Source organism: Aquarana catesbeiana, linkage group LG03, assembly GCF_042186555.1.
Source record: "Aquarana catesbeiana isolate 2022-GZ linkage group LG03, ASM4218655v1, whole genome shotgun sequence".
NCBI lineage: Eukaryota > Metazoa > Chordata > Amphibia > Anura > Ranidae > Aquarana > Aquarana catesbeiana.
Genome location: NC_133326.1, coordinates 729,460,296 through 729,487,803, shown reverse-complemented (window position 1 = coordinate 729,487,803; position 27,508 = coordinate 729,460,296). Strand labels below are relative to the sequence as shown.

Genomic DNA, 27,508 nt, shown 5'->3' with positions numbered 1-27,508 from the left:
AGGGGAAGCCAACTCGCGGTGAAGCCGAAGAAGGAGGAAGAAGTGTGAAGCCGCCACCCAGAGGAATCCCACACCACAGATGGGGTTAGTGCTCGGCTGCTAACCGACTGACTTGGGGGGATCCAACTGACCAGGGGGGTACAGGAGACCCGATTGACTGGCGAGGGGGTTTTAGAGGCGATGGACGGATTGCTGCCCCCCCACCAAAAAAATATACCACCAGCCACCACTGATAAGAACAATAATAATTCTAAATTGGTTAGTTAGTGGAGTAAGGGTCAGATAACCTTTCTTGATGTTAATGTATATAAACAAAACCAACAATTGGGGACTAGAGTCTATTTTTAACCCACTGACTCTAATAGCTGTCTCCCCTTGCAGAGTGGACATCATCTACCAAAGGCCAGATTATGAGAGTGAGGAGAAATTGCTCTTCCAACAGTGATGTTATTACACAATCCCAAATAATTAAGGAAAGGTTCACCCAAAAAGGCTACAAACCTTCTTTGATTGATGGAGTAATAAAAGAGGTCTTGGAGTTACCTCGAGAATATTGTTTGAGTGATGGAGAGATTGCAGGAAAAACGAAAACCAAGAATGGGTGTTTAATCTTCAATTATCATCCACAATATAAAGAGATTGAAACCATCTTTACTGGCACATATTATGTATGGATAAAGCATTGAAACCAGTACTGCCTGATAACCCTGTGTTCATTTATAGGAAATTTGTGAAAAAAATATTGGATCCACCAAATAGACCACATATATTTTAAGATAGGGCTAGTTTCTTCTCATGTCGGAAATGTAAAGCAATTTACATCCACATCTAACAATAGAGATTTTCAAATAACAGAACCATAGGCATGCGCATGGAATGTGCAGGGTGTGCCTGGGCACACCCTAATCATCCCATGTGTGTTAGTGTAGCCGAGTGTCGGACGTCTCCTGTGATTTCCATCTTTGTTACTGAGAGTAGTGAGACACCGGAGGAGAGGAGGCTGTGCTGTTATCTCTCCCTTTCCTGCACTACTATCACAGTATCTTTCCCCCCTGCCGGGGACTGCCTGCTGGGCTGCTCTGAAATGCTGCATCCAAGGTTTCACATTGAGCAGATAGTGAAGCTTCTAAGAGCTGCTCAGTGTGGGAAACTGTCAGGTAATGCAATTACTTGCAGGGAGAAGACCAGCTGTCAAAACTCAGTGGTGATGTTGGGGGAGGGGGGGAACTGAACAGCTAATAAAACATCATCCAATGGGATGGTGTTTGGGTGTGTTTATGTGGCTCCGCCCCTTTCTTTAGCAGCTCAATCATTGTTTGATGTTTGATAGCTGCTTGGTCCCTGTCAGGGACTTGCTGGCCATAACAGAGCAGATGTGCAGAGGCATGTCCGTGGGTCTGGGCAAACGCTCATGCGCGCACGTGTTCATGCACCCATTAGCAGGGCCTTTGCTGTCTGATCTGAAGTCTTCTCCCTGTATCCTGTTTCCAGTACCTGCCCTTCTGATCTGATTGTACCCGGCTTTCCTGACTGCTCTGATTCTCTCCATTCCTGACCTCGGCTTGCTTGACCTTTCTTCAGTCTTCTTCTCCGGATTTCCTGTTGCCAAACCTCTCCGTGAACTTGACCATTCTTATTGATACCTCTGGTGTACGTGATTCCTCTGTATCTGACCTGGCTTTTCTGACTCTGCACCAGTCTCCTCCCTTTGCTACAGCCTCCTCATACCTGCATCTGCGGTACCAAGCACCAGCAATCTACCTGCATCCGTAGCATCCCTGCATCTATGAGTGCCTGCATCCACAGCCACCAACAGCATCTCCACCACTGCTGCTGGCTGCTACTAGTGTCCCCACACCACACCACAGGCACTCCAACCTCACTGCGCTCTCGCAGCTGCTGTTGTAAACTCAGTGGTCCCTGAACCGGGGCTGTTCAAGAGGCCTTCCTCTGCTCATCAGGCTCTACCAGTAAGGTATGTGACAGTCCCATCCACCCCGACATCATGGCTGAGTTTTGACAGGTGATCTTTCTCCCTGCAAACAGTTACATTACCTGACAGTTTCCCACACCGAACAGCTCCTACAAGCCTCACTGTCTGCTCAATGTGAAAATTCCACTCTCCCCTGTCAGTGTCCATCAGTGCTGCCAATCAGTGCCAATCAATGCTGCCTATCAGTGCCAATGAGTGTCCATCGGTGCTGCCCATCAGTGCCCATCAGTGCTGCCTATCTGTGCCAATCAGTGCTGCCAATCATTGCTTTGTGCTGCCTATCAGTGCTCATCAGTGCTGCCTATCAATGCTAATCAGTGCTAATCAGTGCTGCCCATCAGTGTCCATCAGTGCTGCCTATCAGTGTCAATGAGTATCCATTGGTGCTGCCAATCAGTGCTCATCAGTGCTGCCTATCAGTGCCAATCATTGTCGCATATCAGTGCCAATCAGTGCCACCTATTAGTGACAATCAGTGTCCATCAGTGCTGCCTATCAGTACTGCCAATCAGTGCCTCCTATCAGTGCCAATCAGTGCTGCCTATCAGTGCTGCCTATCAGTGCCCATCAGTGCTGCCAATCAGTGCCCATCAGTGCTGCCTATCAGTGCCAATTAGTGCTGCCAATCATTGCTGCATACTGCCTATCAGTGCCCATCAGTACTGCCTATCAGTGCTGCCAATCAGTGGTCATCAGTGCTGCCTATCAGTGCCAATGAGTGTCCATCTGTGCTGCCAATCAGTGCCCAACAGTGCTGCCAATCAGTGTCCATTAGTGCCGCCTATGAGTGCCAATCAGTGCCACCTATTAGTGACAATAAGTGCCCATCAGTGCTGCCTTTCAGTGGCGCCTATAAGTGTCAATCAGTGCTGCCAATCAGTGCTGCCTATCACTGCCAGTCAGTGCCACCTATCAGTGCCAACCAGTGCTGCCAATTATTGCCAATCAGTGCCCATCAGTGCCGCCAATCAGTGCCACCGATCAGTGCCAAACAGTGCCCATCACTGCTGCCTATCATTGCCAATCAGTGTGCTGCCAATCAATGCCCATCAGTGCTGTCAATCAGTGCCCATCAGTGTTGCCAAACAGTGCCAATCAGTGCTGTGTATCAGTGCTAATCAGTGCTGTCTATCAGTGCCGCCTATCAGTATCAATCAGTGCTGCCTATAAGTGCCCATCAGTGCTGTGCCATATAGCCCAAACTAGCCCATGATGTTTAAACATATAAGGGCAATCACAGTTGTTCCAATAGTGTAAACAAGATGAGTGTCTTACTGTTATTCACAATCAAGCTGTTGGAGGTAGAGATATACATTTCTTCTGTTACATGGGGGTACAAAGTAGATAATCTATTGGCTGCTCACTGTAGGATGTAGTTAAAGAATATCTAAAGCCGAAACATTTTTTTACTGAAAGGTAACAATCACTGTTAGGTTTGTATTGCTTTCTGGATATTCACACTCTCTATTTGTGTTGATGGCCAATGTCAGCGTGGCTGAAAGTAGGGGTCAATTCAATCTTCTTCAATCCTCTTTCAAGAAGGTGCTAGAAAGAGGGGAGGAGAGCCCACCCAGTTTTGTGACAATGGCAAATTAATAATCTCTATTGTCTTCCTGATTCTCCTCCTGGCCAATCAGGAAGGGGGTCCTGAGACCCAATTGGCCAGGGAGTCTTAGGACCCACTTCCTTTTCGGCCGGGAGGAGAAGCAACGGCCAAGTAAACCTGAATTGTTGCCAAAAATTCTCAAAAAGTCCCAAAAAAAACATTTGAAATCTTTTACAAATTTTATTTAGTTGAGCTATGAGACCCTCCATTCCCTTCACTAATCATTGGCAACTCTCATTGTTGAACCACAGAACTCATTAACACACAGAGATATGTTAAAGGTGCCAAGTGCCTATCATCACAATCAATAATTTTCCCGAAATATTTCAAAAAAATTGTATACATTGATTTTGCCGTACTACACTTTTTTTCTGATGTAAAACTAATCAATGAAAAATATATATTTTTAAATATTTGGGGAAAATGATTTACCATAGAGTTAGGCATTTGGCATCTTTAACCCATTTACTTCCACTAATGTATTTCATATATGAGCAGCAGTCCCATGCATCCCGTCCATGTTCCCCAGATCCACGCTCCCACTCCTCCATATCACATGCATCCCCTCCATGACAAGCATGGTGGTGGGTGCCTCCAGGTATGGGGGGTTGGAGGAGACCAACAAAGGTTCATTCACTGATCCCCCCCTTCTGGGTCCGTCACTTTCTCTGGCCACTGTGGCCAGCTCTTTTCATGCTGAGCTAATCAAAATGACCACAGCTGAAAGTCAGATGGCTTTGTGTGCGATTGAGAAGGTGATGAGCTACAACTGATTGAGTTTACAAGTCATTTTTAGGAGGGGGGTGATCTTCTTTCCAACTCAGTGATTCTGTTTTTGAATTTTTATTTTTTTTCTTGACACGTTGGTGTTACATTGTTCAAGTTGCACTGAGTAAAAACAACTGGGTAAAACAAAAGATGTATCTCTCTTCATTTCAGGCTGCAAAGCAACAAAATGTATTATTTTAAAGGGGTACAATTTATTTATATACCCACTGTAGCAATAAAACATGACTGGTTCTCATTATTGAGACATCTGCCATCTGTTAGACCCCAGATCTCTCATCTGCCCTTAAAAAGCATCTGATCAAACCAAGATCAGTTTGAACAGATGCTTTCCCAATCCAAAAATGGATTGTTCTCTCAGACCAGTGGTTTCCAAACTGCAGCCTGGGGTCCAGATGTGGCCCTTTGCTTTCTTTTACCTGGCCACCCTTGGGGTACTATTTCATTCACTGACACCAACAAAGGAGCACAGTTCCTCCCAATTAAACCAACAACGGGGCCCAATAAAAACAATGATGTGGGACCATTCCTCTGACACCAAGACACCAAGATGGGGCACTATTCCTCTCAATGACTCAGTTCCTGTCCCAGAATAATGCTGGTTTCAGCTTCGATAGAAGACCCTTTACTGGAGACTTCTCCCGGGTAGAACTTTCCATTGACCCAAAGTTGGACCACTCCAGTTTCAGAGTCTCAGGTCACACAAGTGTGCTTCCAGTCCAGAGGCCCGGAGTCTGTTTAAAATCAATGCTTACCTCATTGATATATACAGAACAAGTGTTTGAAGGCTGTAAGTAGATGAGAAAGGCAGTTTCCTTCCCGGGAGTAGCAAGAGAGAAGAGAGTATAGGGGCGGGAAAGGTCGGTATAAGAATGTAGACAGATGCTGACTTTCTGCAATGGCCTTGTAATTGTAGGTCTTAGAATGACATGAGATGTGTTGGTTTCTTTGGGGAAGACGAAGACTTTACCCTCCATGTCTAGGGAAGAAAACAGATGAAGATCATTACTGCTACAGATCGAAGTTCTAGATGTGGAGCAATAAACTCTGAATGTATTTATAGATGCTAGAATCTAAAATACAAAACAATTGGATACACTCATATACAGTGCCTTGACATTTTCCATATTTTGTCATGTTACAACCAAAAATGTAAATGTGTTTTATTGGGATTTTATGTGATTGATCAACACAAAGTGGCACATAACTGTGAAGTACTGTAGAAGAAAAATAATAAAAGTTTTCAAAATGTTTATTTTTATATATTTATTACAAATAAATATGTGAAAAGTGTGGGGGGAATTTGTATGGCGCCCCCCTGAGTCAAAACTTTCTAGAACCTCCTTTCTCTGCAATTACAGCTGCAAGTCTTTTTGGGGATGTCTCTACCAGCTTTTCACATCTAGAGAAGGAAATTTTTGCCCATTCTTCTTTGCAAAATATCTCAAGCTCTGTCAGATTGGATGGAGAGCGTCTGTGAACAGCAATTTTCAACTCTTGCCACAGATTCTCATTTGGATTTAGGTCTGGACTGTGACTGGGTCATTCTAACACATGAATATGCTTTGATCTAAACCATTCCATTGTAGCTCTGGCTGTGTGTGTTAGGGTCATTGTCCTGCTGGAAGGTGAACCTCCGCCCCAGTCTCAAATCTAAGATTGCCCTGTATTTGGCTACATACATCTTCCCATCAACTCTAACCAGCTTCCCTGACCCTGCTGAAGAAAAGCATCCACACAATATGATGCTTCCACCACCATGTTTCACGGTGGGGATGGTGTGTTTAGGGTGATGTGCAGTGTTTAAGTGTTTTGCTTTTAGGCCAAAAAGTTCAATTTTGGTCTCATCTGACCAGAGCACCTTCTTCCAAATGTTTGTTGGGTCCCCCACATGACTTCTTACAAACGGCAAACAGGACTTCTTATTTCTTTCTTTCAACAATGGCTTTCTTATTGCCACTCTTCCATAAAGGGCAGATTTGTGGAGAGCACGACTAATAGTTGTCCTGTGGACAGATTCTCTCACCTGAGCCGTGGATCTCTGCAGCTCCTCCAGAGTTACCATGGACCAGTTGGGGCCCGTCCATAGGGGGCGCCCGGGCGCTGCCCCCCCTCCTGTGTAGTCACACAAAAAAAAATTAAAACTGTCCCTTTAAGGAAAAAAAAAGAAAAAAAGTCCTTTAACTAAGTGCACTGTGTTCGAGCACCGGACACAGTGCACTATGGGAAGCGCCAGGTCAATGCAATCATGAGATTGAAGAAGTGGAGCTTCATTTGCGGGCTTTCAACCCGCTTTGTGGTGCAATACAAAGCGCTGAGTAGCTTCCGCTCGTAGAATCACTACGGGCGGGAGCATTGTTGCTTAAATCTTGAAGTTACTTCTGGGTTTCGCGTAATAGACGAAAATAGGAAGTGACGTCGGCAGCTCCATTCTTCGGCCCGAGCGGAGGTGCTGGAAGCCAGGTAAGGTAATGAGATCTCGCGCGCCATGCAGCATGAGGATCGGTTCAGTTCTTAAGTGATTTAGGGGCTTAAGCTTTTTTTTTACCCACTCCCCACGTATCTACAACAGTCTCCACTTATCCAGGAAGGCTTCCAGCATGGTTTTGGATTTTATCTGTGGGCATGCATTTTTAACGTTAGGCACTGATGTTGGATATAAGGACTTGGTTCACAATTGGTGTTTTATTCCACCCAAAGGTGTTTAGTAAGGTTGAGGTTATGCATCTGGGCAGACCTCTTGAATTTTTCTGTGTCAAACCGTTCAGATCATGGAGCTGGCCTTGTGGGTAGTCATGCTGGAATTTAAATTAGCCTTCACCAAACTTTTGCACAAAGTTAGAAGTGTACAATTGATCAAAATATCTTAGCATGCATTTGGAAGGTATGCTGCATAGACCACATATCAGCATGACATTTGTTTAGTGCATTGACCTTCAGAAGTATAACCTTGGTTTCTAGGATATATATTTGGTGTGTACACACATGTTTTATTTTCTGGATACTATGTACAAACATATATCTTTATTAGGGCCAGTTCACACTGGTGCTCTGTGCTAGATCGCATGTGATTGCACTGTAGTGCGAATCACATTCGATGTCGGTGCAGTGTGATTTCAGCCATACAGATAGTATGGAAAATCTGAATCACCCCTAAGAAAAGGTACACAAGGAGATGAAGAGTGGCACTACCCCCCTAATTTTGGCTTTGAGGCAAGTGCTCACACCCCCTCTAATGATGTGAAGTAAACCCTATATATCCTAAATCACAGTGTAGGAAATGATACAAAACATACAATCAAAACATACAGTCAAAAATAAAAATGGAATGCTAGAAGGGCATGTGAGGTGAGTAGTGATGACCACACAAATGAGCACCAGCTACTGGTGCAATACACATGGATACAAACTATTGCATATCAGTAATAATCTAGCATGACACTAGAAACAAATGAAAGGAGTGGTATGTAAATGACTGCAATGACTACTATTGACACCCCGTGACAAGTGAATAAAACCCAGTATCGTAATACCAGAAAAAACACACCCGAAAAAATCAATATGATATTAGATAAATGAACTGTGAAAAAATATTGAAAAAAATGTAAAAATATGAAACTGTATGTGAAAAAAATAAAACAATTGGAAAAATTGAGAAAACTTGAAAAATAGTCCACATAAAATGTGAGGTAATGTAGAGAAAAGTTCCAAAAGTGCAGGTGTCTCCAGTCCACAAAATGCTGTTGACCCGTGTCCACCACACCTCAGTGACGTGATTCCACTCCCTTGTGAATTGCAAACTCACCAGCTGATAAGGCCTCCCACTCTCGTGTTTGGCCGGCGAAAAGCCTCAACCCACTCACATGGGGGTTATCATGCGACCAATGGTTTCCACTGCTAAGTGCACCGAACACTTTCCTTGAGATAGTGATTCCACATATAAAATTAAAAAAAAAACGCTCCAATGGCGTGATATTGTTTAAAAAATTTTATCCAAACTAAAATCAACACATATGCACTCACATGGTAGATAAAATCAACTAGGCAATTCACTTCACAGCAATGAAACTGTATCACAGCAGACCACAGCAGAGCATGCAGCAACAATAGCACAGCACAGGATGGCCACAGCGGACCCAGAGAGTGTGAATGCCGATGATCGTCTCACCTGTTCGCAGCCCACGTTCCTCAGCTGATCCCTGCTCCATCACCCTTCACTCCTTCCTCTAACAGACGTATAGGATTGCCGTGGCTACAAGGGAGTGGAATCACGTCACTGAGGTGTGGTGGACATGGTCAACAGCATTTTGTGGATTGGAGACAACTGCACTTTTGGAACTTTTCTCTACATTACCTCATATTTTATGTAGACTATTTTTCAAGTTTTCTCAATTTTTCCAATTGTTTTATTTTTTTCACATACAGTTTCATATTTTTACATTTTTTTGAATATTTTTTCACAGTTCATTAATCTAATATCATATTGATTTTTTCAGGTGTGTTTTTTCTGGTATTACGATACCGGGTTTTATTCACTTGTCACGGGTTGTCAATAGGAGTCATTGCAGTCATTTACATACCACTTCTTTCATTTGTTTCTAGTGTCATGCTAGATTATTACTGATATGCAATAGTTTGTATCCATGTGTATTGCACCAGTAGCTGGTGCTCATTTGTGTGGTCATCACTACTCATCTCACATGCCCTTCTAGCATCCCATTTTTATTTTTGACTGTATGTTTTGATTGTATGTTTTGTATCACTTCCTACACTGTGATTTAGGATATATAGGGTTTACTTCACATCATTAGAGGGGGTGTGAGCACTTGCCTCAAAGCCCACATTAGGGGGGTAGCGCCACTCTTCATCTCCTTGTGTACCTTTTCTTAGGTGTGATTCAGATTTTCCATGTATATTCTTTAAAGTGGCAGCTTTTATTGGGTCATTCTTTACCATACTGAGTGCAGTGGTGGTAGGACGGGGTTTGGCGGCTTTTTTCTTGTCCACCTACAGTTTTTATACAGATAGTATTGCTGAAATCGCATCGCATTGGACTAAACTCGAACAGGACCCTTTTTTTGGTCTGCACCAGAATCGGATCGCATGGGTGTTCACACCTATGCGGTCAGATTCATGTCCGAACTGTCAGTTCGCAGTGTGATATACAAGCTGAAATGGGGGTGTCATAAACATTGTATGGCACTCGCCAGCAGTTCGCATATGGCAGTGTGAACTGCCGTGTGAGTCAGGCGCGATGCGGGAACCCGCAGTGGATTTGCAGGGTTCTTGCATCGCAGCAGTGTGAACGGGGCCTTAGTCTGCATAGTGAAAGGTCTGCACAAGGGTAGGTTATAGTTTGATTGGCACACCCTTTCTTATCGTTCATCCGCTATAAAGATAAAAGTCAAAATTCTATAACGGATGTGGTTTATGAAAAGTGGGAGGGGTCAAAAACGATGGACGGAGTCTGGCGCCCCCCCATCCAAAAACTTCACCAGCCGCCACTACCATGGACCTCTTGGCTGCTTCTCTGATGAATGCTCTCCTTGCCCAGCCTGTCAGTTTAGGTGGACGGCCATGTCTTGGTAGGTTTGCAGTTGCACCATGCTCTTTCCATTTTTGCATAATGGATTGAACAGAGCTCAGTGAGATGTTCAAAGCTTGGGAGATTTTTTTTTACCTAACCCTGCTTTAAACTTCTCCACAACTTTATCCCTGATCTGTCTGGTGTGTTAATTGGCCTTCATGATGCTATTTGTTCACTAAGGTTCTCTAACAAACCTCTGAGGGCTTCAAGGAACAGCTGTATTTATACTGAGATTAAATGACACACAGGTGTACTCTATTTACTAATTAGGTGACTTCTCAAGGCAATTAGTTCCACTAGATTTTAGTTAGGGGTATCAGAGTAAAGGGGGCTGAATACAAATGCACATAATTGGCCATTCCAGCACATTTACATGTTTCCCCTTAAACCACTCAAGCGTTGCTTTAGCAGTTTGTTTGGAGTCATTGTCCTGCTGGAAGGTGAACCTCCATCATTGCCTCAAATCACACACAGAGTGGTACAGGCTTTGCTCAAGAATATCCTTGTATTTAGCGCCATTCAACTTTCCTTCAACCCTGACCAGTTTCCCAGTCCCAACTGGTGATAAACATCCCCACAGCATGATGTTGCCACCACCATGTGTCACTGTGGGGATGGTGTTCTTTGGCTGATGTGATGTGTTGGGTTTGCGCCAGACATAGCGTTTTCTTTGATGGCCAAAAAGTTCGATTTTAGTCTTATCAGACCAGATCACCTTCCTCCATACATTTTGGGAGTCTCCCACATGCCTTTTCACAAACTCAAAACGTGCCATTTTGTTTTTTGCTGAAAGTAATGTCTTTCTTCTGGCCACTCTGCCATAAAGCCCAACTCTATGGAGCTTACGGCTTATTGTCGTCCTATGTACAGATACTCCAGTCTCTGCTGTGGAACTCTGCAGCTCCTCCAGGGTTACCTTCGGTCTCTGTGCTGCCTCTCTGATTAATGCCCTCCTTGCCCGATCCGTGAGTTTTGGTGTGCGGCTGTCTCTTGGCAGGTTTGCTGTTGTGCCATGTTCTTTCCATTTGGTTATGATAGATTTGATGGTGCTCCTAGGGATCATCAAAGATTTGGATATTTTTTTTATAACCTAACCCTGAATTGTACTTCTCAACAACATTGTCCCTTACTTGTTTGGAGAGTTCCTTGGTCTTCATGGCAGTGTTTGGTTAGTGGTGCCTCCTGCTTAGGTGTTGCAGCCTCTGGGGCCTTTCAAAAAGGTGTGTATATGTAATGGCAGATCATGTGACACTTATGCCCCGTACACATGGTCGGACTTTGTTCGGACATTCCAACAACAAAATCCTAGGATTTTTTCCGACGGATGTTGGCTCAAACTTGTCTTGCATACACACGGTCACACAAAGTTGTCGGAAAATCCGATCGCTCTGAACGCGGTGATGTAAAACACATACGTCGGGACTATAAACGGGGCAGTGGCCAATAGCTTTCATCTCTTTATTTATTCTGAGCATGCATGGCACTTTGTCCGTCGTATATGTGTACACACGATCGGAATTTCCGACAACGGATTTTGTTGTCGGAAAATTTTATATCCTGCTCTCAAACTTTGTGTGTCGGAAAATCCGATGGAAAATGTGTGATGGAGCCCACACACGGTCGGAATTTCCGACAACAAGGTCCTATCACACATTTTCGGTCGGAAAATCCGACCGTGTGTACGGGGCATTAGATTGCACACAGGTGGACATCATTTCACAAATTATGTGACTTCTGAAGGTAATTGGTGGCACCAGAGCTTTTTATGGACTTCATAACAAAGGGGGGTGAATACATACGCACATGCCAATTATCAGTTTTTTATGTTTGAAAAATAGTTTTATGTATATATTTTTCTAATTTTACTTCACCAACTTAGACTATTGTGTTCTGATCCATCACATATAATTCAGATTAAAACAAAATTAACTAAAGGCTGTAATGTATCAAAATAGATAAAAAGCCAAGGGGGTGAATAGTTTTGCAAGGCACTGTAGTTTGCTTTAATTCCCTGCTTAGCAACAGTGAGATCACCTGTCACTGAACACTGCTCTCTTTTTTTTTAATTCACAGAGCTGTGTTCAGGGAAGCTCAGAGCCGATCACCGGGTGCCGGAGGTCAGTCATTTGCCTGGACCTGGTGACCGGTAGGTGCTGTGATGTATCAAAACACAGCCTGGCCTTCAGGTGCGCCTCCTTCCTGGAAAAGCAGAGTCATGTGTATGTGTGATTCTGTGCAGCTGGCACGCACTGTAGCAGTAAAGCCAAAGTGAGCGGTCGCCAAGTGGTTAATGGTCTGAACATTTACTGGGATTATAACTACGTTAAAAAATAGCAGTGAATGCCAGTGCAGTGATTGTTCTTGGACTTACCAGATAAAAGCTTGCACAGTTATTGTCCCCTGTGTTTTACTCAGTACCAGGACAGGTCCATCCAGTGCCCAGGACAAGGATTCTGTACTGAGACCCCAGCCTCTGCCATAGAATGGGTGTAGCGCCCTGTGTCCATTCTCTGCCACCTTGCTCCAGCAGTCCATGGTTGGCATGAAGTGTGCACTGCACATGTGTGGACAATTACCTGCATTCTTTCTAGAAGGTAGTTGCAAAGGAGGTAGTAATATGCTTTTGCGTCAGCTGGGGGCAGATGGGGTGGAGAGTGGGCATGTTGGAGTACAGGATGACAACAGGAGCTGTCAGAGCAGACATGAAGCTGGGGTCCACTGCTTGCTCGCCATGATCTGCTGCTTGGTGAGGTGAGTGGGATGCCATCTTCTACTACTGTGCCCTGGGCAACTGTCCCTTCAGCCCACCCTGGTTGGGCTGGTAGTGTTTAACCACTTAAAGACCGGGCCTCTTTTTTAGATGTGTTGTTTACAAGTTAAAAACAGTTTGTTTTTGCTAGAAAATTACTTACAACCCCCAAACATTATACATTTTTTTCTAACACCCTAGAGAATAAAATGGCGGTCGTTGCAATACTTTCTGTCACACCGTATTTGCGCAGTGGTCTTACAAGCGCACTTTTTTTTGAAAATATACATTTTTTGGATTAAAAAATAAAACACACAGTAGAGTTAGCCTAATTTTTTTTTATTGTGAAAGATAAGGTTAAACCGAGTAAATTGATACCCAACATGTCACGCTTCAAAATTGCGCCCGCTCATGGAATGGCGACAAACTTTTACCCTTAAAAATCTCCATAGGCGACATTTAAAAAATTCTACAGGTTGCATGTTTTGCATTACAGAGGACTAGAATTATTGCTCTCGCTCTACTGATCACGACAATACCTCACATGTGTGGTTTGAACACTGTTTTCATATGTGGGCGCTACTCCCGTATGTGTACGCTCCTGCACGCAAACTCGGCGGGATGGGGCGCGGGTGTAATTTTTTTTTCTTATTTATTTTACCTTTTATTTTTATTTTTTACACTGTTTTTTAAAAAAAATTGGATCACTTTTATTCCTATTACAAGGAATGTAAACATCCCTTGTAATAGAAAAAAGCATGACAGGACCTCTTAAATGTGAGATCTGGGGTCAAAAAGACCTCTCATATTTACACTAAAATTCAATTAAAAAAAAATTTAAAAGTGGCCCTTTAAGAGCTATGAGCGGAAGAGACATTTTGACGTTGCTTCCGCCCTGCAGTTTCATGAAGACGGATGGGGGCCATCTTCCCCTCACTCATCTCCATGCACAGCCACAAGGATCCGATTGCCTCCGCTGCTGCCGACAGCTCCGGTAAGCGGTGGAGGGCACCGGAATGTGGCGCGTGCGTGTGGGGGGGGGGTGATAAAAGTGATCTTGCAGTGAATACGCCACAGAGACCACTTTTATCTTAAACCGGACCGCCGGACGAACACGGCAATACCAGGGTTATGGCAGCTAGCTGCTGCCATAACAACGATATCCATCCTCAAAGTGAGGATGTATATAGTCGTGCGGAAGTGGTTAAGGGATCTCCTATTTTGTTTTGTTTCATTTAGATTCCTAAATCTAATTATTTTGTTTTGTTAAATTCGGTCGATTCGTATTCGGGATTCGTATTTGGAATTCATATTCAGAATTTGTTTTATGTCTTTTTCAAATTTTCTTCGAATTTACCGTTTTTTTATTTCGATTTGATAAGTTTGAATCGATAAATTTTGAATCGGTTGAATAGAAAATTTTAGATTTTTATTTTCAATTCGAAGAGAACAAACAAAATGAAAATCTTTACTAGATTACAATGACTCTAACCACTTCACGCAAATCGCCGTACCTGTACTTCCGCAGTTTGGGGCTAAATACCGCTGTTATGGCAGCAGCTAGCTGCCATAACCCTGGTATTTTCAGGAACGGCATGCATTTCTCTTTGAGATAAAAGTGGTCTCAGTGGCGAATTCGTGGCAGGATCACTTTTATCACTTTTATTAGGCATGCCATGCTTCAGTCGTCTCCGCCACTTACCAGGGCCGTTGGTATCTGTGGAGGCGATCGTGTCCGCTCCCCTCACTGCCTGGATGCCGAGTGAGGGGAAGATGGCCCCACTCGGCTCCATAGCATTGGAGGGCAGAAGCAACGTCAAACATCACTTCTGTCCAATGCTCTTAAAAGGGAATTTTTTCTTTTTTTGACATTATTTTTTTTTATTGCATTTTAGTGTAAATATGAGATGTGAGGTCTTTTTGACCTCACATCTCATATTTAAGAGGTCCTGTTATTTTTTTTTCTATTACAAGAGAGGTTTACATTCCTAGCAATAGGAATAAAAGTGACACTTTTTTTTAAAGGACAGTGTAAAAAAAAAAAAATCAAAAAAGGTAAAATAAATAAGAATTTTTTTAAATTTTAAAGCTCCTCGTCCAGCCGTGCTCGCACGCAGAAGCGAACACAATGCGTAAGTCACGCCCAAATTTGAAAATGATGTTCAAACCACACATGTGAGGCATCGCCACAATTGTTAGAGGGAGAGCAATAATTATAGCACTAGACCTCCTCTATAACTCAAAACTGGTAAAATGTAGACATTTTTAAATGTCGCCAATGGAGATTTTTAAGTGCCAAAGTTTGTCACCATTCCACAAGCGGGCGCAATTTTGAAGCGTGACATGTTGGTTATCACTTTACTCGGCTTAACATTATCTTTCACAACATAAAAAAAATTGGGATAACTTTACCGTTGTCTTACTCTTTAACTCAAAAAAGTGTATTTTTTTCCCAAAAATTGCACTTGTAAGACCACTGCGCAAATACGATGTGACATGTAATGACCGCAATTTTATTCTCTAGGGTGTCTGAAAAAAAAACATATATAATGTTTGGGGGTTCTACGTCATTTTCTAGCAAAAAAAAATATATATTTTAACTTGTAAACAACAAATCTCAAAACGATGCTTGGAGCTGAAGCGGTTAAATCACCTTTGGCTTAACAAAAACAGCATTATTTCCAAATGGTACTCTAATAACACACACAGTCTTTGATTTCAGAAATATGTTTACAGTTCGAATTCGAATGGAATTCGATGTAAAATTCTAATCGAATTTCAATTAGAATTTTGTTTCGTTATTTGGAGCATTCGGTAAACTTTGTTTATACTGTAATTCAGGTATTCGGACATATCCGAATCTCCGAATATCAAAAAGTTAACTAACCAATTAGACTTCAGGTTTTAGAATGAAGAAAAAACACAGTGAGAATGCAGCTTTCATATAACTTCTCTGTATATTTTATTTCAGATGATTTATATTTATTTATGCTATATATTGTTTTAAACAAGACTATAAAATGACAGAAATATTGTTAATATTAAAAGAAAAAAAATCATCACAATCAATAATTATCCCAAAATATTTATCACAATCAATAATTATCAATAAAAATCATCACAATCAATAATTATCCCAAAATATTTATCACAATCAATAATTATCAATAATAATCATCACAATCAATAATTATCCCAAAATATTTCTAAAAAAAATGTGTTTAAAATTTTGTATTTATTGATTTTGCTGTACTACATTTTTTTAAGTTTTCAATGTTTTATGGTGTTAAACTAATCAATAAATAATAACTTTTAGAAATATTTTGGGATAATTATTTAACATAAAGTTGGGCATTTGGCACCTTTAACCCATTTGCTTCCACTAATGTATTTCATATATGAACATGAGTGGGAGATACGCTTTCCTCTCCTCCATATCACATGCATCCCCTCCATGACAAGCATGGTGGTGGGTGCCTACAGGTATGGGGGGTTGGAGGAGACCAACAAAGGTTCATTCACTGATCCCCCCCCTTCCGGGTCCGTCACTTTCCCTGGACACTGTGGTCAGTTCTTTTTCATGCTGAGCTAATCAAAATGACCATAGCTGAAAGTCAGATGGCTTTGTGTGCCATTGAGAAGGTGATGAGCTACAACTGATTGAGTTTACAAGTCATTTTTAGGAGGGGGGTGATCTTCTTTCCAACTCAGTGATTCTGTTTTTGAATTTTTATTTTTTTTCTTGACACGTTGGTGTTACATTGTTCAAGTTGCACTGAGTAAAAACAACTGGGTAAAACAAAAGATGTATCTCTCTTCATTTCAGGCTGCAAAGCAACAAAATGTATTATTTTAAAGGGGTACAATTTATTTATATACCCACTGTAGCAATAAAACATGACTGGTTCTCATTATTGAGACATCTGCCATCTGTTAGACCCCAGATCTCTCATCTGCCCTTAAAAAGCATCTGATCAAACCAAGATCAGTTTGAACAGATGCTTTCCCAATCCAAAAATGGATTGTTCTCTCAGACCAGTGGTTTCCAAACTGCAGCCTGGGGTCCAGATGTGGCCCTTTGCTTTCTTTTACCTGGCCACCCTTGGGGTACTATTTCATTCACTGACACCAACAAAGGAGCACAGTTCCTCCCAATTAAACCAACAACGGGGCCCAATAAAAACAATGATGTGGGACCATTCCTCTTAGTGACACCAAGATGGGGCACTATTCCTCTCAATGACTCAGTTCCTGTCCCAGAATAATGCTGGTTTCAGCTTCGATAGAAGACCCTTTACTGGAGACTTCTCCCGGGTAGAACTTTCCATTGACCCAAAGTTGGACCACTCCAGTTTCAGAGTCTCAGGTCACACAAGTGTGCTTCCAGTCCAGAGGCCCGGAGTCTGTTTAAAATCAATGCTTACCTCATTGATATATACAGAACAAGTGTTTGAAGGCTGTAAGTAGATGAGAAAGGCAGTTTCCTTCCCGGGAGTAGCAAGAGAGAAGAGAGTATAGGGGCGGGAAAGGTCGGTATAAGAATGTAGACAGATGCTGACTTTCTGCAATGGCCTTGTAATTGTAGGTCTTAGAATGACATGAGATGTGTTGGTTTCTTTGGGGAAGACGAAGACTTTACCCTCCATGTCTAGGGAAGAAAACAGATGAAGATCATTACTGCTACAGATCGAAGTTCTAGATGTGGAGCAATAAACTCTGAATGTATTTATAGATGCTAGAATCTAAAATACAAAACAATTGGATACACTCATATACAGTGCCTTGACATTTTCCATATTTTGTCATGTTACAACCAAAAATGTAAATGTGTTTTATTGGGATTTTATGTGATTGATCAACACAAAGTGGCACATAACTGTGAAGTACTGTAGAAGAAAAATAATAAAAGTTTTCAAAATGTTTATTTTTATATATTTATTACAAATAAATATGTGAAAAGTGTGGGGGGAATTTGTATGGCGCCCCCCTGAGTCAAAACTTTCTAGAACCTCCTTTCTCTGCAATTACAGCTGCAAGTCTTTTTGGGGATGTCTCTACCAGCTTTTCACATCTAGAGAAGGAAATTTTTGCCCATTCTTCTTTGCAAAATATCTCAAGCTCTGTCAGATTGGATGGAGAGCGTCTGTGAACAGCAATTTTCAACTCTTGCCACAGATTCTCATTTGGATTTAGGTCTGGACTGTGACTGGGTCATTCTAACACATGAATATGCTTTGATCTAAACCATTCCATTGTAGCTCTGGCTGTGTGTGTTAGGGTCATTGTCCTGCTGGAAGGTGAACCTCCGCCCCAGTCTCAAATCTAAGATTGCCCTGTATTTGGCTACATACATCTTCCCATCAACTCTAACCAGCTTCCCTGACCCTGCTGAAGAAAAGCATCCACACAATATGATGCTTCCACCACCATGTTTCACGGTGGGGATGGTGTGTTTAGGGTGATGTGCAGTGTTTAAGTGTTTTGCTTTTAGGCCAAAAAGTTCAATTTTGGTCTCATCTGACCAGAGCACCTTCTTCCAAATGTTTGTTGGGTCCCCCACATGACTTCTTACAAACGGCAAACAGGACTTCTTATTTCTTTCTTTCAACAATGGCTTTCTTATTGCCACTCTTCCATAAAGGGCAGATTTGTGGAGAGCACGACTAATAGTTGTCCTGTGGACAGATTCTCTCACCTGAGCCGTGGATCTCTGCAGCTCCTCCAGAGTTACCATGGACCAGTTGGGGCCCGTCCATAGGGGGCGCCCGGGCGCTGCCCCCCCTCCTGTGTAGTCACACAAAAAAAAATTAAAACTGTCCCTTTAAGGAAAAAAAAAGAAAAAAAGTCCTTTAACTAAGTGCACTGTGTTCGAGCACCGGACACAGTGCACTATGGGAAGCGCCAGGTCAATGCAATCATGAGATTGAAGAAGTGGAGCTTCATTTGCGGGCTTTCAACCCGCTTTGTGGTGCAATACAAAGCGCTGAGTAGCTTCCGCTCGTAGAATCACTACGGGCGGGAGCATTGTTGCTTAAATCTTGAAGTTACTTCTGGGTTTCGCGTAATAGACGAAAATAGGAAGTGACGTCGGCAGCTCCATTCTTCGGCCCGAGCGGAGGTGCTGGAAGCCAGGTAAGGTAATGAGATCTCGCGCGCCATGCAGCATGAGGATCGGTTCAGTTCTTAAGTGATTTAGGGGCTTAAGCTTTTTTTTTACCCACTCCCCACGTATCTACAACAGTCTCCACTTATCCAGGAAGGCTTCCAGCATGGTTTTGGATTTTATCTGTGGGCATGCATTTTTAACGTTAGGCACTGATGTTGGATATAAGGACTTGGTTCACAATTGGTGTTTTATTCCACCCAAAGGTGTTTAGTAAGGTTGAGGTTATGCATCTGGGCAGACCTCTTGAATTTTTCTGTGTCAAACCGTTCAGATCATGGAGCTGGCCTTGTGGGTAGTCATGCTGGAATTTAAATTAGCCTTCACCAAACTTTTGCACAAAGTTAGAAGTGTACAATTGATCAAAATATCTTAGCATGCATTTGGAAGGTATGCTGCATAGACCACATATCAGCATGACATTTGTTTAGTGCATTGACCTTCAGAAGTATAACCTTGGTTTCTAGGATATATATTTGGTGTGTACACACATGTTTTATTTTCTGGATACTATGTACAAACATATATCTTTATTAGGGCCAGTTCACACTGGTGCTCTGTGCTAGATCGCATGTGATTGCACTGTAGTGCGAATCACATTCGATGTCGGTGCAGTGTGATTTCAGCCATACAGATAGTATGGAAAATCTGAATCACCCCTAAGAAAAGGTACACAAGGAGATGAAGAGTGGCACTACCCCCCTAATTTTGGCTTTGAGGCAAGTGCTCACACCCCCTCTAATGATGTGAAGTAAACCCTATATATCCTAAATCACAGTGTAGGAAATGATACAAAACATACAATCAAAACATACAGTCAAAAATAAAAATGGAATGCTAGAAGGGCATGTGAGGTGAGTAGTGATGACCACACAAATGAGCACCAGCTACTGGTGCAATACACATGGATACAAACTATTGCATATCAGTAATAATCTAGCATGACACTAGAAACAAATGAAAGGAGTGGTATGTAAATGACTGCAATGACTACTATTGACACCCCGTGACAAGTGAATAAAACCCAGTATCGTAATACCAGAAAAAACACACCCGAAAAAATCAATATGATATTAGATAAATGAACTGTGAAAAAATATTGAAAAAAATGTAAAAATATGAAACTGTATGTGAAAAAAATAAAACAATTGGAAAAATTGAGAAAACTTGAAAAATAGTCCACATAAAATGTGAGGTAATGTAGAGAAAAGTTCCAAAAGTGCAGGTGTCTCCAGTCCACAAAATGCTGTTGACCCGTGTCCACCACACCTCAGTGACGTGATTCCACTCCCTTGTGAATTGCAAACTCACCAGCTGATAAGGCCTCCCACTCTCGTGTTTGGCCGGCGAAAAGCCTCAACCCACTCACATGGGGGTTATCATGCGACCAATGGTTTCCACTGCTAAGTGCACCGAACACTTTCCTTGAGATAGTGATTCCACATATAAAATTAAAAAAAAAACGCTCCAATGGCGTGATATTGTTTAAAAAATTTTATCCAAACTAAAATCAACACATATGCACTCACATGGTAGATAAAATCAACTAGGCAATTCACTTCACAGCAATGAAACTGTATCACAGCAGACCACAGCAGAGCATGCAGCAACAATAGCACAGCACAGGATGGCCACAGCGGACCCAGAGAGTGTGAATGCCGATGATCGTCTCACCTGTTCGCAGCCCACGTTCCTCAGCTGATCCCTGCTCCATCACCCTTCACTCCTTCCTCTAACAGACGTATAGGATTGCCGTGGCTACAAGGGAGTGGAATCACGTCACTGAGGTGTGGTGGACATGGTCAACAGCATTTTGTGGATTGGAGACAACTGCACTTTTGGAACTTTTCTCTACATTACCTCATATTTTATGTAGACTATTTTTCAAGTTTTCTCAATTTTTCCAATTGTTTTATTTTTTTCACATACAGTTTCATATTTTTACATTTTTTTGAATATTTTTTCACAGTTCATTAATCTAATATCATATTGATTTTTTCAGGTGTGTTTTTTCTGGTATTACGATACCGGGTTTTATTCACTTGTCACGGGTTGTCAATAGGAGTCATTGCAGTCATTTACATACCACTTCTTTCATTTGTTTCTAGTGTCATGCTAGATTATTACTGATATGCAATAGTTTGTATCCATGTGTATTGCACCAGTAGCTGGTGCTCATTTGTGTGGTCATCACTACTCATCTCACATGCCCTTCTAGCATCCCATTTTTATTTTTGACTGTATGTTTTGATTGTATGTTTTGTATCACTTCCTACACTGTGATTTAGGATATATAGGGTTTACTTCACATCATTAGAGGGGGTGTGAGCACTTGCCTCAAAGCCCACATTAGGGGGGTAGCGCCACTCTTCATCTCCTTGTGTACCTTTTCTTAGGTGTGATTCAGATTTTCCATGTATATTCTTTAAAGTGGCAGCTTTTATTGGGTCATTCTTTACCATACTGAGTGCAGTGGTGGTAGGACGGGGTTTGGCGGCTTTTTTCTTGTCCACCTACAGTTTTTATACAGATAGTATTGCTGAAATCGCATCGCATTGGACTAAACTCGAACAGGACCCTTTTTTTGGTCTGCACCAGAATCGGATCGCATGGGTGTTCACACCTATGCGGTCAGATTCATGTCCGAACTGTCAGTTCGCAGTGTGATATACAAGCTGAAATGGGGGTGTCATAAACATTGTATGGCACTCGCCAGCAGTTCGCATATGGCAGTGTGAACTGCCGTGTGAGTCAGGCGCGATGCGGGAACCCGCAGTGGATTTGCAGGGTTCTTGCATCGCAGCAGTGTGAACGGGGCCTTAGTCTGCATAGTGAAAGGTCTGCACAAGGGTAGGTTATAGTTTGATTGGCACACCCTTTCTTATCGTTCATCCGCTATAAAGATAAAAGTCAAAATTCTATAACGGATGTGGTTTATGAAAAGTGGGAGGGGTCAAAAACGATGGACGGAGTCTGGCGCCCCCCCATCCAAAAACTTCACCAGCCGCCACTACCATGGACCTCTTGGCTGCTTCTCTGATGAATGCTCTCCTTGCCCAGCCTGTCAGTTTAGGTGGACGGCCATGTCTTGGTAGGTTTGCAGTTGCACCATGCTCTTTCCATTTTTGCATAATGGATTGAACAGAGCTCAGTGAGATGTTCAAAGCTTGGGAGATTTTTTTTTACCTAACCCTGCTTTAAACTTCTCCACAACTTTATCCCTGATCTGTCTGGTGTGTTAATTGGCCTTCATGATGCTATTTGTTCACTAAGGTTCTCTAACAAACCTCTGAGGGCTTCAAGGAACAGCTGTATTTATACTGAGATTAAATGACACACAGGTGTACTCTATTTACTAATTAGGTGACTTCTCAAGGCAATTAGTTCCACTAGATTTTAGTTAGGGGTATCAGAGTAAAGGGGGCTGAATACAAATGCACATAATTGGCCATTCCAGCACATTTACATGTTTCCCCTTAAACCACTCAAGCGTTGCTTTAGCAGTTTGTTTGGAGTCATTGTCCTGCTGGAAGGTGAACCTCCATCATTGCCTCAAATCACACACAGAGTGGTACAGGCTTTGCTCAAGAATATCCTTGTATTTAGCGCCATTCAACTTTCCTTCAACCCTGACCAGTTTCCCAGTCCCAACTGGTGATAAACATCCCCACAGCATGATGTTGCCACCACCATGTGTCACTGTGGGGATGGTGTTCTTTGGCTGATGTGATGTGTTGGGTTTGCGCCAGACATAGCGTTTTCTTTGATGGCCAAAAAGTTCGATTTTAGTCTTATCAGACCAGATCACCTTCCTCCATACATTTTGGGAGTCTCCCACATGCCTTTTCACAAACTCAAAACGTGCCATTTTGTTTTTTGCTGAAAGTAATGTCTTTCTTCTGGCCACTCTGCCATAAAGCCCAACTCTATGGAGCTTACGGCTTATTGTCGTCCTATGTACAGATACTCCAGTCTCTGCTGTGGAACTCTGCAGCTCCTCCAGGGTTACCTTCGGTCTCTGTGCTGCCTCTCTGATTAATGCCCTCCTTGCCCGATCCGTGAGTTTTGGTGTGCGGCTGTCTCTTGGCAGGTTTGCTGTTGTGCCATGTTCTTTCCATTTGGTTATGATAGATTTGATGGTGCTCCTAGGGATCATCAAAGATTTGGATATTTTTTTTATAACCTAACCCTGAATTGTACTTCTCAACAACATTGTCCCTTACTTGTTTGGAGAGTTCCTTGGTCTTCATGGCAGTGTTTGGTTAGTGGTGCCTCCTGCTTAGGTGTTGCAGCCTCTGGGGCCTTTCAAAAAGGTGTGTATATGTAATGGCAGATCATGTGACACTTATGCCCCGTACACATGGTCGGACTTTGTTCGGACATTCCAACAACAAAATCCTAGGATTTTTTCCGACGGATGTTGGCTCAAACTTGTCTTGCATACACACGGTCACACAAAGTTGTCGGAAAATCCGATCGCTCTGAACGCGGTGATGTAAAACACATACGTCGGGACTATAAACGGGGCAGTGGCCAATAGCTTTCATCTCTTTATTTATTCTGAGCATGCATGGCACTTTGTCCGTCGTATATGTGTACACACGATCGGAATTTCCGACAACGGATTTTGTTGTCGGAAAATTTTATATCCTGCTCTCAAACTTTGTGTGTCGGAAAATCCGATGGAAAATGTGTGATGGAGCCCACACACGGTCGGAATTTCCGACAACAAGGTCCTATCACACATTTTCGGTCGGAAAATCCGACCGTGTGTACGGGGCATTAGATTGCACACAGGTGGACATCATTTCACAAATTATGTGACTTCTGAAGGTAATTGGTGGCACCAGAGCTTTTTATGGACTTCATAACAAAGGGGGGTGAATACATACGCACATGCCAATTATCAGTTTTTTATGTTTGAAAAATAGTTTTATGTATATATTTTTCTAATTTTACTTCACCAACTTAGACTATTGTGTTCTGATCCATCACATATAATTCAGATTAAAACAAAATTAACTAAAGGCTGTAATGTATCAAAATAGATAAAAAGCCAAGGGGGTGAATAGTTTTGCAAGGCACTGTAGTTTGCTTTAATTCCCTGCTTAGCAACAGTGAGATCACCTGTCACTGAACACTGCTCTCTTTTTTTTTAATTCACAGAGCTGTGTTCAGGGAAGCTCAGAGCCGATCACCGGGTGCCGGAGGTCAGTCATTTGCCTGGACCTGGTGACCGGTAGGTGCTGTGATGTATCAAAACACAGCCTGGCCTTCAGGTGCGCCTCCTTCCTGGAAAAGCAGAGTCATGTGTATGTGTGATTCTGTGCAGCTGGCACGCACTGTAGCAGTAAAGCCAAAGTGAGCGGTCGCCAAGTGGTTAATGGTCTGAACATTTACTGGGATTATAACTACGTTAAAAAATAGCAGTGAATGCCAGTGCAGTGATTGTTCTTGGACTTACCAGATAAAAGCTTGCACAGTTATTGTCCCCTGTGTTTTACTCAGTACCAGGACAGGTCCATCCAGTGCCCAGGACAAGGATTCTGTACTGAGACCCCAGCCTCTGCCATAGAATGGGTGTAGCGCCCTGTGTCCATTCTCTGCCACCTTGCTCCAGCAGTCCATGGTTGGCATGAAGTGTGCACTGCACATGTGTGGACAATTACCTGCATTCTTTCTAGAAGGTAGTTGCAAAGGAGGTAGTAATATGCTTTTGCGTCAGCTGGGGGCAGATGGGGTGGAGAGTGGGCATGTTGGAGTACAGGATGACAACAGGAGCTGTCAGAGCAGACATGAAGCTGGGGTCCACTGCTTGCTCGCCATGATCTGCTGCTTGGTGAGGTGAGTGGGATGCCATCTTCTACTACTGTGCCCTGGGCAACTGTCCCTTCAGCCCACCCTGGTTGGGCTGGTAGTGTTTAACCACTTAAAGACCGGGCCTCTTTTTTAGATGTGTTGTTTACAAGTTAAAAACAGTTTGTTTTTGCTAGAAAATTACTTACAACCCCCAAACATTATACATTTTTTTCTAACACCCTAGAGAATAAAATGGCGGTCGTTGCAATACTTTCTGTCACACCGTATTTGCGCAGTGGTCTTACAAGCGCACTTTTTTTTGAAAATATACATTTTTTGGATTAAAAAATAAAACACACAGTAGAGTTAGCCTAATTTTTTTTTATTGTGAAAGATAAGGTTAAACCGAGTAAATTGATACCCAACATGTCACGCTTCAAAATTGCGCCCGCTCATGGAATGGCGACAAACTTTTACCCTTAAAAATCTCCATAGGCGACATTTAAAAAATTCTACAGGTTGCATGTTTTGCATTACAGAGGACTAGAATTATTGCTCTCGCTCTACTGATCACGACAATACCTCACATGTGTGGTTTGAACACTGTTTTCATATGTGGGCGCTACTCCCGTATGTGTACGCTCCTGCACGCAAACTCGGCGGGATGGGGCGCGGGTGTAATTTTTTTTTCTTATTTATTTTACCTTTTATTTTTATTTTTTACACTGTTTTTTAAAAAAAATTGGATCACTTTTATTCCTATTACAAGGAATGTAAACATCCCTTGTAATAGAAAAAAGCATGACAGGACCTCTTAAATGTGAGATCTGGGGTCAAAAAGACCTCTCATATTTACACTAAAATTCAATTAAAAAAAAATTTAAAAGTGGCCCTTTAAGAGCTATGAGCGGAAGAGACATTTTGACGTTGCTTCCGCCCTGCAGTTTCATGAAGACGGATGGGGGCCATCTTCCCCTCACTCATCTCCATGCACAGCCACAAGGATCCGATTGCCTCCGCTGCTGCCGACAGCTCCGGTAAGCGGTGGAGGGCACCGGAATGTGGCGCGTGCGTGTGGGGGGGGGGTGATAAAAGTGATCTTGCAGTGAATACGCCACAGAGACCACTTTTATCTTAAACCGGACCGCCGGACGAACACGGCAATACCAGGGTTATGGCAGCTAGCTGCTGCCATAACAACGATATCCATCCTCAAAGTGAGGATGTATATAGTCGTGCGGAAGTGGTTAAGGGATCTCCTATTTTGTTTTGTTTCATTTAGATTCCTAAATCTAATTATTTTGTTTTGTTAAATTCGGTCGATTCGTATTCGGGATTCGTATTTGGAATTCATATTCAGAATTTGTTTTATGTCTTTTTCAAATTTTCTTCGAATTTACCGTTTTTTTATTTCGATTTGATAAGTTTGAATCGATAAATTTTGAATCGGTTGAATAGAAAATTTTAGATTTTTATTTTCAATTCGAAGAGAACAAACAAAATGAAAATCTTTACTAGATTACAATGACTCTAACCACTTCACGCAAATCGCCGTACCTGTACTTCCGCAGTTTGGGGCTAAATACCGCTGTTATGGCAGCAGCTAGCTGCCATAACCCTGGTATTTTCAGGAACGGCATGCATTTCTCTTTGAGATAAAAGTGGTCTCAGTGGCGAATTCGTGGCAGGATCACTTTTATCACTTTTATTAGGCATGCCATGCTTCAGTCGTCTCCGCCACTTACCAGGGCCGTTGGTATCTGTGGAGGCGATCGTGTCCGCTCCCCTCACTGCCTGGATGCCGAGTGAGGGGAAGATGGCCCCACTCGGCTCCATAGCATTGGAGGGCAGAAGCAACGTCAAACATCACTTCTGTCCAATGCTCTTAAAAGGGAATTTTTTCTTTTTTTGACATTATTTTTTTTTATTGCATTTTAGTGTAAATATGAGATGTGAGGTCTTTTTGACCTCACATCTCATATTTAAGAGGTCCTGTTATTTTTTTTTCTATTACAAGAGAGGTTTACATTCCTAGCAATAGGAATAAAAGTGACACTTTTTTTTAAAGGACAGTGTAAAAAAAAAAAAATCAAAAAAGGTAAAATAAATAAGAATTTTTTTAAATTTTAAAGCTCCTCGTCCAGCCGTGCTCGCACGCAGAAGCGAACACAATGCGTAAGTCACGCCCAAATTTGAAAATGATGTTCAAACCACACATGTGAGGCATCGCCACAATTGTTAGAGGGAGAGCAATAATTATAGCACTAGACCTCCTCTATAACTCAAAACTGGTAAAATGTAGACATTTTTAAATGTCGCCAATGGAGATTTTTAAGTGCCAAAGTTTGTCACCATTCCACAAGCGGGCGCAATTTTGAAGCGTGACATGTTGGTTATCACTTTACTCGGCTTAACATTATCTTTCACAACATAAAAAAAATTGGGATAACTTTACCGTTGTCTTACTCTTTAACTCAAAAAAGTGTATTTTTTTCCCAAAAATTGCACTTGTAAGACCACTGCGCAAATACGATGTGACATGTAATGACCGCAATTTTATTCTCTAGGGTGTCTGAAAAAAAAACATATATAATGTTTGGGGGTTCTACGTCATTTTCTAGCAAAAAAAAATATATATTTTAACTTGTAAACAACAAATCTCAAAACGATGCTTGGAGCTGAAGCGGTTAAATCACCTTTGGCTTAACAAAAACAGCATTATTTCCAAATGGTACTCTAATAACACACACAGTCTTTGATTTCAGAAATATGTTTACAGTTCGAATTCGAATGGAATTCGATGTAAAATTCTAATCGAATTTCAA

The 27,508-nt window shown here is 42.2% G+C and overlaps 1 protein-coding gene and 1 pseudogene across 1 annotated transcript in view; both read right to left on the bottom strand.

Annotated features, from left to right (window-relative positions):
- LOC141131168 (C-reactive protein-like) overlaps positions 1-21,346 on the bottom strand; it is a 45,933-nt pseudogene extending 24,587 nt beyond the window's left edge.
- The window catches only part of LOC141133794 (C-reactive protein-like), a 109,971-nt gene that overhangs the window by 45,089 nt on the left and 37,374 nt on the right, over positions 1-27,508 (bottom strand). The gene's annotated exons all lie outside the window — the stretch shown is intronic.